General features: G+C 43.1%; 1 pseudogene; it reads left to right on the top strand.

Moving 5' to 3' along the window:
- The first annotated feature begins 6,588 nt into the window (after positions 1 to 6,588).
- On the top strand, positions 6,589 to 12,628 carry LOC119024220 (annotated as a pseudogene).
- The last annotated feature ends 248 nt before the right edge of the window (positions 12,629 to 12,876 follow it).

Below are 12,876 nucleotides of genomic sequence, written 5' to 3'. Positions count from 1 at the left end.
CCACGGCTCCGTGCTGCAGCATTTATTTTTTTTCCCCTGAGATCAGAAATCCACCAGTTTTTGAAAGAGAGGGATCGGCTTCTTCATAAGCTGAGTGACTCTCTGTGGTTAGCAGACCTGGCTTTTTTAGTTGATCTTACTAATTATGTTAACGCACTGAACAAGAGCCTACAAGGCAAAGACCAGCTCGTACCACAACTTTACGCACACATGAAAGCATTCTGTGTGACGCTCTGTCTCTTTGAGATACAACTATGCAACTTCAATGTTGCGCAGTTTCCCACGCAGTCCGAAATTAAATCTGCTTTTCCAAAGGCCAAGCTTTCTGCTGAAAAGGAGAAATACATGTCTGTGATCACATCTCTCATCACAGAATTCAGTCAGCGCTTCCAAGATTTTTCTGTCATTGAGAAGGAAATCAGAGTGTTCTTGCCTCCCTTCCTGGTGGATGCAGCAGAAGTGGAAGAGAGACTGCAATTAGAACTTACTGAAATGCAGTGTGATAATTCTTTGGAGAATCAACAACAGCTTCTCTCCCTGCCCGACTTCTACCAGAGCTTGGAAAAAGGCAAGTTCCCATGCAAAAAGAATGAAGAGTCTGTTTGGCTCAACATATATATATGAGCAAACATTTTCTGTGTTTACTCTGTGTTTACATCTCAACCAGCCATCCCGCAGTCAAAAGCGCAGCATCGCTGCTCTCGCTGAGTGCAATGCTGCTCCCATTATAGGTGAGTTAAAAATATAATACACAGTAATCATGCATCAATAAGCACAATTACTTATATTTTCTAACAAACTTTAGTTGGTTAACAACTCCAATTACTTATTTGCATAACAAAGCCTAAAATATATCCATCCCCTTATGTTTCCCCCTTTATACAGGGCTGTGAAGAGGATCACCATTCTGACTAAGAAGCAGTCTGAGGCTGTTTTGAGAATCTTACTCATACTCATGCTTACTCAATCTTACTCATTGCCAAGACATATGGATGCAGTCCTCCAAGCTCATGGGAGTTATAAATGATATTAATTAATTTTCACAAGGCACCATGACTTTATGTTCGATGTTATTGTAGCATGTTTGTGTATTTAAAATAAAGTTAATTTCTACCGTACATTATTTTTGTTTGCAACAACACTTTCACCCAAGCAAATCTGACCTTTCTGTTCTAATTAAATGATAAAACTCAATGTGAATGATGCACAACTTTATTTAATTATAATTCCAATTGATCAGCTACAATTCAAGTTATTATTCGTTGTTCCTACAACTTGGATAAGACAAGACTTTTGTCAGGGACTGTGTAGCGTATACAATCACGGCTGGCACACAAGAAGAGCAAATGGTCATATCATGATATTCTAAACAAGATGACAGAAATAATGAGCCATGATGTGCTGAGAACACTAGTTGAAGAAATAAAGTCAGATATTTTTTCTCTGTAGCTATGGAGGGGAAAGTCAAAGTCAACAGAGTACGTGTCCATCTGTTTCAGTTATTTTCAATGAAAATCTGGAGCTGGAGGGAGTTTTTGTGGGATTTTAGAAAAACACATCCAAAAACAAGAGCAGACACACCTCACATCTGTTAAAACATGTTCTGATGAAGTCCTTACTGCCAAATGGTAAAGGTAAAGGACGGTGTCACAGAGTTGGCCTTAACAATCTTCTGTTATTACTTAAAATAGACATGGAGTATAGAGGTTATTTCTCAATCCTAAACACCTCTTTAGATGAATCAAGGAGTCAGTAATGAAGGAAGGACCTGTCATGACAACATTCATGTGACTCACTGGGTATAGGAAGGGAAATACTGCTGAATGTCCATGGAGTTGTTACCCCTATGCATGCTGGGATAATTGCTTTCCCTGCTATAGGGAATACAATAGTATAATAGCAAAAGAATAGTAGTATACCAAAAGATCAACAAAGCCCGCATTGAAGTAATACATTTCTAGTTTCTAGCAATAAAAACAACACATTTTTAGTCTTTCTAATTGATTTATCCCTCATCTGAACACATTAATGGGCAACTGTTGGCTGATTTTGAATTATCAGCTTTTCTGTAATTAAAATGGATCTTTTTCTTTTCTTTTTACCAAAGTGCAAAGGGAGGCGTAAACCAATCCTCTACAACCTGATTATATGTGGTTATTTTATCCTTCAAGTCATCAATATGAGGCATTTTATCCCTGCCATTATTGGTTGCAAGACAGGCAGCAACTTATGTTGTTATATGGATGCCTGCAGTCCTCCCCATGTCTAACCAATACACATGCACATGTATACAGATTTCATAGTCTCCAGTGTGTCATAGTTTGCACGCAAACACACACACACACACACACACACACACACACACACACACACACACACACACACACACACTCCCAATCCAACTTTGTAACTTATCTCACCCTATTCAGCCATGTTAATGGAAGCAGACCGCAGATCTAGCAGTTTTAAAACCCTGTGTTAAATTCCCACCGTTCACTAATGCTTCCCCCAATTTACTAATGCTCCTTTGCCGCAAAACCCCACTAGTCAGCAACCCTTAACAGCCCCCCCCCCCCACACACACACACACACACACACACACACACACACACACACACCACATAGAGGCCACTGTGGCACATTAAGTGGCATTATAGCCTCTTTCTGGCAGGTTATTCTGACTTCATGGCACCACAGTAGCATTCCACAGTTACTCTGTAAGACTCTAAGTCTGACCACATGGTGGTTCGCCTCACAAATCACTGCTAATGCACTAAACACAATAAAAAGAAAAACACTGCAGAAGATCACAATGAGCCTTCAGTAGCTCTCTGATTTTGTCAGTGTGTCATCTGCTTTAAAGGAGAACTTCGGTCGATTTAAACATGCAGCTTCATTGCTCAAGCTACTCTTGACTTGCCAGTACCGAAGACATGAACACATTTGGTCCAGCCATTACAGGGCTCCGTGAATGGAGTTAGCATTGACAGCTAACAGCATGGGGTCAGAACTTTACACTGTGTTTTAAGCTTCTTAACATGCTCCACATCTCACCCCAAAAGTCATGCAACATCAGCAGACACCTTACAACACAGCACTGTTGCGTGTATGACTCAAAATGAATAAAAAAGTAGTTAAAACAGTGTGTTTGTGCAAGGAGCTACATACCGGTTTGTTGACATCCGTGTCGTCCGGTGGCTAGACCAAACTAGTCAATCTGTCGAGTGTGTGCTCAACAGGCTTAACAGGCTATTGTAAGGCTCATGGCTCATGACAGGCTGTTACATAGACAGGTACATTATGAACAGAAAAACGAAAATGCTGGAATACGATTCTGTCTCTGCCAGTGAGGGAGTAAGTGCACGCTCGATGGATTGACTAGTTTGGGCTAGCTACTGGAAGACATGTATACCTATATTCCCTAAATCACGTACAGTGCAGAGTGTTGAGGTTTATAACTGGGAATGTAAAGTATTTTACTTTCACTGAAGGTTTTTCAAAAAGCGATATTATGTGTACTGTGTTGCATCTGGTACTTTCACCCTGAGAAGTGAAGAGTTGCATGCAGATCATGTAAAGGTAGCTCTTGAGAAATTTACCTTACTTTGGAGTCATATGAGTGTGCATTCAAACCCATAATCTTTCACTTATTCATGTTGTCTCTACCCACATTCCTCATGATACATTATGGGTGTTGTGCCAGTGGCAAGCTTGTCTACTGCTTGGGATCGATAATATAAAAGCAGTGAAAACCTGAATAAAGCTTAATTGGCTTTTGTCTATACAAAAAAACTAATAAGCCACAAGTTGCACCACACAATTTATTCAATCAAAAATCTATTGAACTTGAATGATCAACCATTTTGGTGATTGTAGAAAGGTTTTAAATTTCCTTTGTAGCTTGGGCTCTTAATTTCTGAGGGATTATGATTGAAAATGACTGATGACTTTTCTGGATCCATTTTTTACTCAGCCACAAATACTAGAATGGGAAAGTCAGGGGCTCAGCATTGATCTGAAAGAGCACATTATTGATTCAAACAAATCAGCAAATAGACCTGAAACCATTTCAAAGCAGTTACGACTGCCAAGATCAACTGTGCAAACAATTGTGTGTAAATGCAATTCTGCAAAGCATTAAAAGCTGCTGGAAGACAGGTGTCAGTGCCCACAGTCATTGCATTGTCATGGACTGACAGGCTGCCATGCAAGAAAGAATTAAAGCTCTTGCTACAGCTGTGGTAGCTTAAAGCTTGATGGAAGTTTGCTGCTGATCATATGGACAAAGAAAACACTTGGAGAAAAACTCTGTGGCTGGATGAACAAAAAATGGAGTTGTTTTGCCACAATGAGCAGAAGTATGTTTGGAAGCAGAAGCTGAGGCCTTTAACCTCAAGAACACCATACCTACTGTCAAGCATGCTGATGATAGTATCATGCTGTAGGACTGTTTTGCTGTGGAATATCCTCCCAGAACTGGATCAGGGCATCAGCGAGCTCATGGACAGACCGTGGCTGCACTTGGCAGCATCAGATGCAGCGATACAATACATCCCATAGATGCTCAATTGGATTCAGGGCAGGGATAAGAGAGGGCCAGTGAATGGCATCAATGTCTTCATCACCCAGGTACTAACTAGGCCAAATGAGACCTGGCATTGTCTGGCACCAGGAGGACACCAGGGCCCACTGCACCAGCGCAAGGTCTGAGAATTTGAGGAGGTACTCATCCTTGTACCTAATAGCAGTCAGGCAACCGCTGGCTATGACACCGAGGCCCGTGCACCCATCCAGGGAAATGCCTCTCACCGCCAAACCACCATGCTGGATGATTCCAATTCAATTGATGATTGATGATGATTCGATTCCAAGATGGCGCCGCGTGAGTGGCAGCCTGTCATAGCAGCTCTCGCTCACTTTTGAGCGTTTTCCTCTTTTTATATTTCTTTTGCACTTTTTAACTATTCTTTTGTACTACTCTTTTGAGCTCTCTCTTGGGCACTATAGTGACAAGACTCGCGTTCTTCGTTCTGGTGTCAGTACTTCTTTTTTCAACTTTTTCCGCCGTGTCTGGGGAGCCTGTATGCAGACTTACTGTTTACAGTAGGGATCAGGTGTTGGCCCTCAGTAGCACTGTGGTGCAGCCGCACGAGCGGCCTGATGTCCCCCACGAGCTGAGGAGGAGGAGGAGATGCGGGTGCCATTCCGGAGCTGTTCGTCATAGCAGGGGGACATGCTACAGACCCGTCCTCCCGGCGGTCATCATGGGGAATGTAAGTAAAATGGACGAGCTAACGGAGCTGACCCAGCATCAGAGGGACTACCACGAGTGCAGCATCATGGTGCTCACTGAGACGTGGCCAACGGAGCTGACCCTGGACACTGGACGCAAATCTGGTCGGGTTTCAACTACAGCGGGCAGACAGGACAGCAGAGAGAGGTAAGAGGAAAGGAGGAGGGCTGGCTGTGTTTGTTAATGACAGGTGTCTCACTGTCTCACCTGGAGAAGCCCAGAAGCACTGTGAGGATCATGTTTTTTTATTTCTCCAGTGCTTTCAACATTATACAGCCTGCACTCCTGGGAGACAAGCTGGAGCTCGCAGGGGTGAACCAACACCTCACATCCTGGATCCTGGATTACCTCAATAACCGGCCACAGTATGTGAGGACTCAGGACTGCGTGTCGGACACATTAATCTGCAGTACTGTGGCCCCACAGGGAACAGTCCTGGCCCCTTTCCTGTTCACCCTGTACACCGCAGACTTCTACCACCAATCCCTTCACTGCCATCTACAGAAGTTCTCTGATGACTCTGCTATCGTCGGCCGCCTCAGGGACGGGGACGACAGAGCCTACAGAGAACTTATTCAGGACTTTGTGGACCGGTGCTAGTGGAACCACCTCCAGCTCAATGCCGGGAAGACCAAAGAGCTGGTGGTGGATTTCCACAGGCACAAACAACCCTGCATACAGGTGAACATCCTGGGAACAGACATTGAGATGGTGAACTCCTACAAGTACCTGGGAGGTCACCTGAACAATAATCTAGACTGGACTGATCACACTGCAGCGACATACAAGAATGGTCAGAGCAGACTGTATCTGCCGAGGAAGCTCATGTCCTTTGGAGTGCAGGGTGCACTCCTGACCTCTTTCTATGACTCTGTGGTGGCATCAGCCATTTTCTATGGAGTAGTCTGCTGGAGCAGCAGCATCTCAGCAGCAGACAGGAAGAGACGTGATAAACTTATCAAGAGGGCCAGCTCCACCCTGGGATGCCCTTCTGACTCAGTGCAGGTGGTGGGAGAGAGCAGGATGATGGACAAGCTGTCATCGCTGCTAATGCAGGAGTCCCACCCCCTGCAGGACACTATCTCAGCACTGGGCAGCTCCTTCAGCAAAAGACTGATACACAAGTGTGTGAAGGAGAGATATCGCAGGTCCTTTCTTCCTGCTGCTGTCAGACTTTACAACCAACACTGCAACACTGCTAGCCTATAAACCTCACCCTGTACCCTGCACTGTGCAGTATGTCTTCACAAGGTCACTTCTGTTTTGGCACTATCTGGTCAATTTCCTTAACAGTCATGAGTGAAGAGACATTTAAAGAGACGTGGAGACACACTGACCTCCCTAGTTTGAAGCCCATCAACATGAAACTGGAAACTTGCACAGGGGATCCTGTTAAGGTTACTGGTGCCACACATGTCAGAGTCCGATACCAGCAGCAGACAAAGAAACTGCCCCTGATCGTGGTCAAAGGGGACGGGCCCAGCTTGCTAGGACGAGGCTGGCTGGAGGACATATATTTGGACTGGAGAGAAAAAATAGACGCAAAGCTGAAAAAGACAACAGAAAACACAGTACAGCAAGTGTTAAACAAGCACAGGGACATGTTCAAAGAAGAGTTGGGCACCCTGAAAGGCACCAAAGCTACCATTTGTGCAGGATGCCATCCCACGTTTCACGGTCTGTTCCATTTGCCATGCGAGCAAAAGTAGATGAGGAAACAGACCGATTGTTGAAAGAAAACATCATCTCGCCAGTGAAATACGTTGAATGGGTGGCACCTGTGGTGCCAATTCTGAAACCCATAGGTACTGTAAGACTGTGCAGAGACTACAAACTTACGGTAAATACAGTGGCTTCCCTGGAACAGTATCCAATACCTAGAGTGGATGACCTGTTCACAGCGCTTTCTGGAGTAAAACTCTAAACTAGACATGAGTCATGCTTACCAATAAATACTCCTGGATGAGGAATCCAAGAAGTATGTGACAGTGAACATGCACCGAGGGTTATTCACATACAACAGACTGCCTTTTGGAGTGGCGTCCGAGCCAGCCATATTCCAGAGGACGATGGAAGGCCTTTTAAAAGGGATACCATGGTGGTTGTGTATCTGGATGACATCTTGGTGAGATGGGAGGATGAGATAGACCACCTTAAGAACCTGAAGAACTGAGGTATTGAGCAGGTTAGAGGAGGCTGGTATGTGGCTGAAAGGAGGCAAGTGTGCCTTCATGCAAAAAGAAGTGGAGTACTTGGGGCACAGAGTGGATGCACAGGGGCCTGCTCCCATTGACGTCACAGAGCTAAAAGCATACTTGGGTTTGTTAAATTATCATAACAGATTCCTCCCCAACCTGGCAACCCTGCTGGCCCCCCTACATGGACTTTTGAGACAGAACATTAACTTGTCATGGCAAAAGAAAGAAGACGAAGCGTTCCAAAAGTCAAAGACACTGCTGAACTTAGCTCATGTGTTAATCCACTACTCAGCTGACCGAGAGTTACTTCTCTCATGCGACATGTCACCATACAGTGTGGGAGCCGTACTGTCACACAGGATGGATGATGGCAGTGAGAAACCACTTCTCACCTGCTGAAAAGAGGTACTCTCAGCTCAACAAAGAAGGCTTAGCGGTAACGTTTGGACTCAAGAAATTCCACAAGCATTTTTATGTAATACTAACCCAAACTTTTCACTATGTTTTATACAGACCATAAGCCGCTGATTTCTCGTTTCAACATGAAAAGCCTATCCCTCAGATGTGCTCACCGAGAGTGCAAAGATGGGCTGTGACATTGAGCGCTTATGAGTACAACACTGTGTACAAGCCCGGCAAACACCATGCAAATGCGGATGCGCTCAGCAGATTGCCTGTGCCAGAAACAGCGCCTGAAAGGGAGATGTCCGAACAAGTGCTCCCCACTTTGGTTTTTATTGATTTTTCACATTTTGTACACGTACACCTCACATCAGATAATACAGAAAACAAACAAAGCCACACTAGAAAAACAAAAAACAAAAACAAGATACAGTCCTGTTGGGAGTTACATTCCTTCTTGTTCATTCATAAATTCTCTCAGTTTCACACTCTTTATCTAATGTTCTTTCAAAAGACTTTGTCGCGGTTCAAGGAAAAATGTCCATTTCAGCCATTTGTCCTCCAGCTGTGTTTCTTGCAATCTTAAGCGATGTGTCAGTTTTTCCATTACATAGATTTCCTCTATCAACCATTGTTCCTGAGTCAAAGGATCCAGTTTTTTCCAGCTTTTTTACCAGCTATTAACAGTATTTTCACCAGAGGTGGGAGTAAGTCACATGTGTGCAAGTCATAAGCAAGTCTCAAGTCTTAACCTTCAAGTCTCAAGCAAGTCCCAAGTTACTGTGATCAAAAGCAAGCAAGTCAAGTCTTTGCTTTTAATCAAGCAAGTCAAGTCGAGTCAAACAAGTCACAAGAAGTTTGATATCTGTAGACACAGTAAACAGAAGAGGGTGGTTAGTCAATAATATAACATAATTGCATGGCTGATCAATTTTATATACATTTTTTTCAAACCCATGAACACAAGAATAAGATTAGATTAATATCAGCCCTGGAACTGTACCATACTGCACTTCCTCCTGACAGCTAAGAATATTACTCTCAGGTATTGTCCCCCCCAATATAAAAGGAGGCTGAAAATCACAGGACATGTCTGTTCTGTCCTGAAATGTGTGTTTCTCTTCTATAAAACACATTCTACATCTCAGAGGCGACGTCTTCACACATACGGCCCCTTCTCCTTTCAAACAGAGCAGAGCTCCGTGAGAAACTGCAGGAGGGACACAGACACAACACCTGAGGGAGAAGCAGGTCCGTCGCAGACGTGCACAAAAAAACAAGTGCGTTGCACCAAATGTGTCCCAGCACTGAAGACTCTATATCTGAAACACACACACGCTTTAAGCAAGACGGCGGCCAAAATCACCCAGGCTTGCATGCACTGTGTCATACAGTGGCTGAGGGCTCAATATGTGCAAAAGAAAAAGAAAGAAAGAAAAGCCAAGACTTTCGAGTCATCTGTGTCAAGTATAAGTCAAGTCTCAAGTTATGAATGCCAGGTCCGACTCGAGTCAAGTCATGTGACTCGAATCCCACACCTCTGATTTTTACCAGGTACATATCCCTTGCATGTACATTTTCCTCTGTGAGATTACACAAATAGAGTACCTTACAGCACATAAGGGATCTCATATCTCAACATCTCTTGCAAGTTTTATGTACCGTCTTCCAAAAGAGTTGCACCTCATCACATTTCCAAAATACATGTGCATGATCTGAGCTTAATGCTCCACATTCTCTCCAGCATGATAGATTCACACTCAGATATTTCCACTTGATCTTGGGCCTGATAAAGAATCTGACCAAATTTTTCCAAGAGAACTCCCTCTACATCCGCAAATTGGTGGATGTTTGATGTATTTTCCACATATCTAGCCAATCTTTGTCTGAAATTTCTACTTTGAACTCTGACTCCCACTTTTCTTTTATATAATTAGTTGTATTCTTGTTTATTGTCAATGTTTGGTATAGCGCTGATATCATTCTAATACTGGTGTCCTTGTAAATACTAATTAGTGTTTGCCGTAATTCCCTGAATTTCCCACTGTTTGAATCCCTTGTCATAACTGGCAGGTTTGAAATTACAGTACTGTATTACTGTAATTCTGTACCATAGTTCTAGAGTAGCCAATGTAACTGAGTCAATTATTTTTAATTCTATTGTATGTTTCTTTATCTCCAATCACATTCTGAATTGGGTGTCCTCCTCCTCCTTTCTCCATTTCTTTCCACTTTGCTGTGTAAGCTGGTTTACACCAGCAGAGTAAATATCTCAACTGGGCTGCAAAGTAGTATTCTTTCAGGCTTGGTAGACCCATTCCCCCTCTGTCTTTTGGCAGCTGGAGAGTTTTGAACCTAATTCTAGGTTTTTTACCTGCCCAGATAAACTTTGATATTATTCTGTTCCAGGTCACAAACTTAGTTTGAGGAACCTCTACTGGTAGAGAGTCAAATACATAGAGGAGCCTAGGTAGCACATTCATTTTGATTATTTCAATTCTCGAGTTAATATCTAGTGGCAGAGTGGCCTATTCTTTAGTGATAGAGACCCCCAGATATTTTACTGTTTTTAGGTTCTAATTAAGGTGATTTGACTCCTGAATCTTTTTTGATGGAGGACAGTTAAGTGGTAGTATCTGTGTTTTTGATATATTAATTTTATATCCTGAGAGGTGCCTGTACGTTTCTAAAAGTTTCATCAGTACTAGGAGTGATCTGTTCGGTTTTTCTAAGAAGGCCATGACATCATCAGCAGAAAGTCCTATTTTGTGTTCTGTTCCGTTCACCGTTACTCTCTCCAGTTCTTCGTTCTGACGAACTGCTTGCGCCAACGGTTCTACTAAAAGAGCGAACAAAGACCTTTGCAAATTGATTTCATCAGTCAGACGTCCATTTATTTTAATTTTGATGGTGGGCTGTTGATATAGAGTCTTTATGCATTGTACTGATTCACTGTTAAATCCAAATCGCTCTAGCACTTGATACAAAAATCTCAAATTCACACGGTCGAATGCTTTCTCCACATTGATGCTTACTAATATAATGCTTTGTTTTTTTTTCTGTTGTGCTTCATCTACGATATGCAATGTTCTCCTGATATTGTCCTGCGCCTTCCATTCCACTCATAAATTCTGTTTGAGCTTCCTCTATTTCTGTTATGAAAGTATTCAATTGTTTTGAAATAATTGTTGTGTATATTTTATAATCCACGTTTAGCAACGAGTTTGGCCTGTACTTCCCACAGTGCTCTTTGTCTCTTCCTTGTTTGTGGATGACTGTAATGATAGCTTCAGTCTAGGATGGAGGTATTTCATTGTTTGGAGTGTCCAATTAAAAGAAGCAAAGAGTAGTGGTGTCAGCTCATCTTTGAACGTTTTATACCACTCTGCGGGGTAACGCTAAGGATGTCATTCTGTCCTAAGTCCATGAGTACATCTTAAAAGGCTGGCCTGCACATACAGATGCTCGTTTCAAGGTATATCAACAAAGAAAGATGGAACTGAGTGTGAGGGATGGCTGTGTGCTCTGGGGAGCCAGAGTAGTCATCCCCACCAAAGGCAGAGACAAAATACTGAAGCTACTACACTCATACAGGCATGTCAAAGATAAAAGGCCTGGCAAGGTCGTATGTGTGGTGGCCAGGTATGGATGGGAACATTGAAAAGGAAGTGTAGTTATGTGAAGAATGTCAAAAACACTATATAGCGACTCCAAACAAAGGACGAAGTCACTGAGAGGCTAAGTGAGGGAGCATTGCACTGACTCGCTACACAAACGAGGAAGCTTTTTCCATGTTTCCGATTGCGTCTGCATTTATTTTCCAAACAACGTAACACTCAGTTTTGTGGTTGGTTTGAGCGGTCAACAAAAAATACACTCTCCCTACTCACCCCCTCTCCATGCCGCCACCTACGACAACAGGTGAATATGTAGTCATTTATTCAATCATTCAATCACTACTCCCGGCCTACACCCATGTGACATGCGTAAAACGTGTCAAACTAACAGCTGATGTCAGCACAATCATAAACATCAACATCACCACATACAGCATCTACAAACACCACAAGTCACCACCCACTACGCCTTTACACCCCTGGGAAAGGCCAGAGTCGCCGTGGTCCATGATCCACATGGACTATGCAGGGCCTTTCCTTGGTGAGATGTTTCTGCTCATTGTGGATGCTCATTCCAAGTGGATGGACATTTACTCGGTGAAATCAGCTGCATCACAAGACACCATTAAGAAACTGCAACAAAGTTTTAGTGTGATTGGTCTGCCTAACATATTGGTGTCAGACAATGGAACATGTTTCACAAGTGCTGAATTTGAGACATTTATGAAACAAAATGGCATTGATCATGTCAGATCAGCACCTTTCTGTCAAGATTTCTGTTCGGTTATCGAATCACATTGCATGTAACAACAGGCTTGTCACCTGCAGAACTGATGATGTCAGGGAGGCTTCGATCAGCTTTTGACTTGTTAATGCCTGATGTGAAAACAAGAGTGCAGCAAAAACAACTGAAACAGAAAGAGAATCATGACACAAAGAAAGGACTGAGAAGATTTGCACCAGTGGACAATGTGTTTATTAGAATCTACTCCTACGGTCCAAAGGGGATCCCAGCTTTTGTTGCGAGCTCATCAGTGTCGTACAACGTTACCATCGGAAGTGGTGCGACATTCCCAAAGAGAGAGACATTCACCTGTGCATCTCAAGGACTTTGTTAGATAGAGTGAGGTCCTCCCAGGAATAGAGCAACAATGCGCTCTGGATCTCACGGGAAGGATGTAAATTCCCAGTCTATGCAAAATTGTACTGCTGTCCTCTGTTAATGTTGTGGTATTATCTAGCACATGAATAATTACATTTTTTTGTTTGACAAGTTGTTAACTTAAGGAGCAGGAGATGTGGTATCACAGCCATTTGATGTTTGCATACTTACCTGTTGACATGGGTTAGTGATACTCCCTGCAGT

This window comes from Acanthopagrus latus, chromosome 8 (genome assembly GCF_904848185.1).
Source record: "Acanthopagrus latus isolate v.2019 chromosome 8, fAcaLat1.1, whole genome shotgun sequence".
NCBI lineage: Eukaryota > Metazoa > Chordata > Actinopteri > Spariformes > Sparidae > Acanthopagrus > Acanthopagrus latus.
This window is presented reverse-complemented; position numbering and strand designations above follow the sequence as displayed.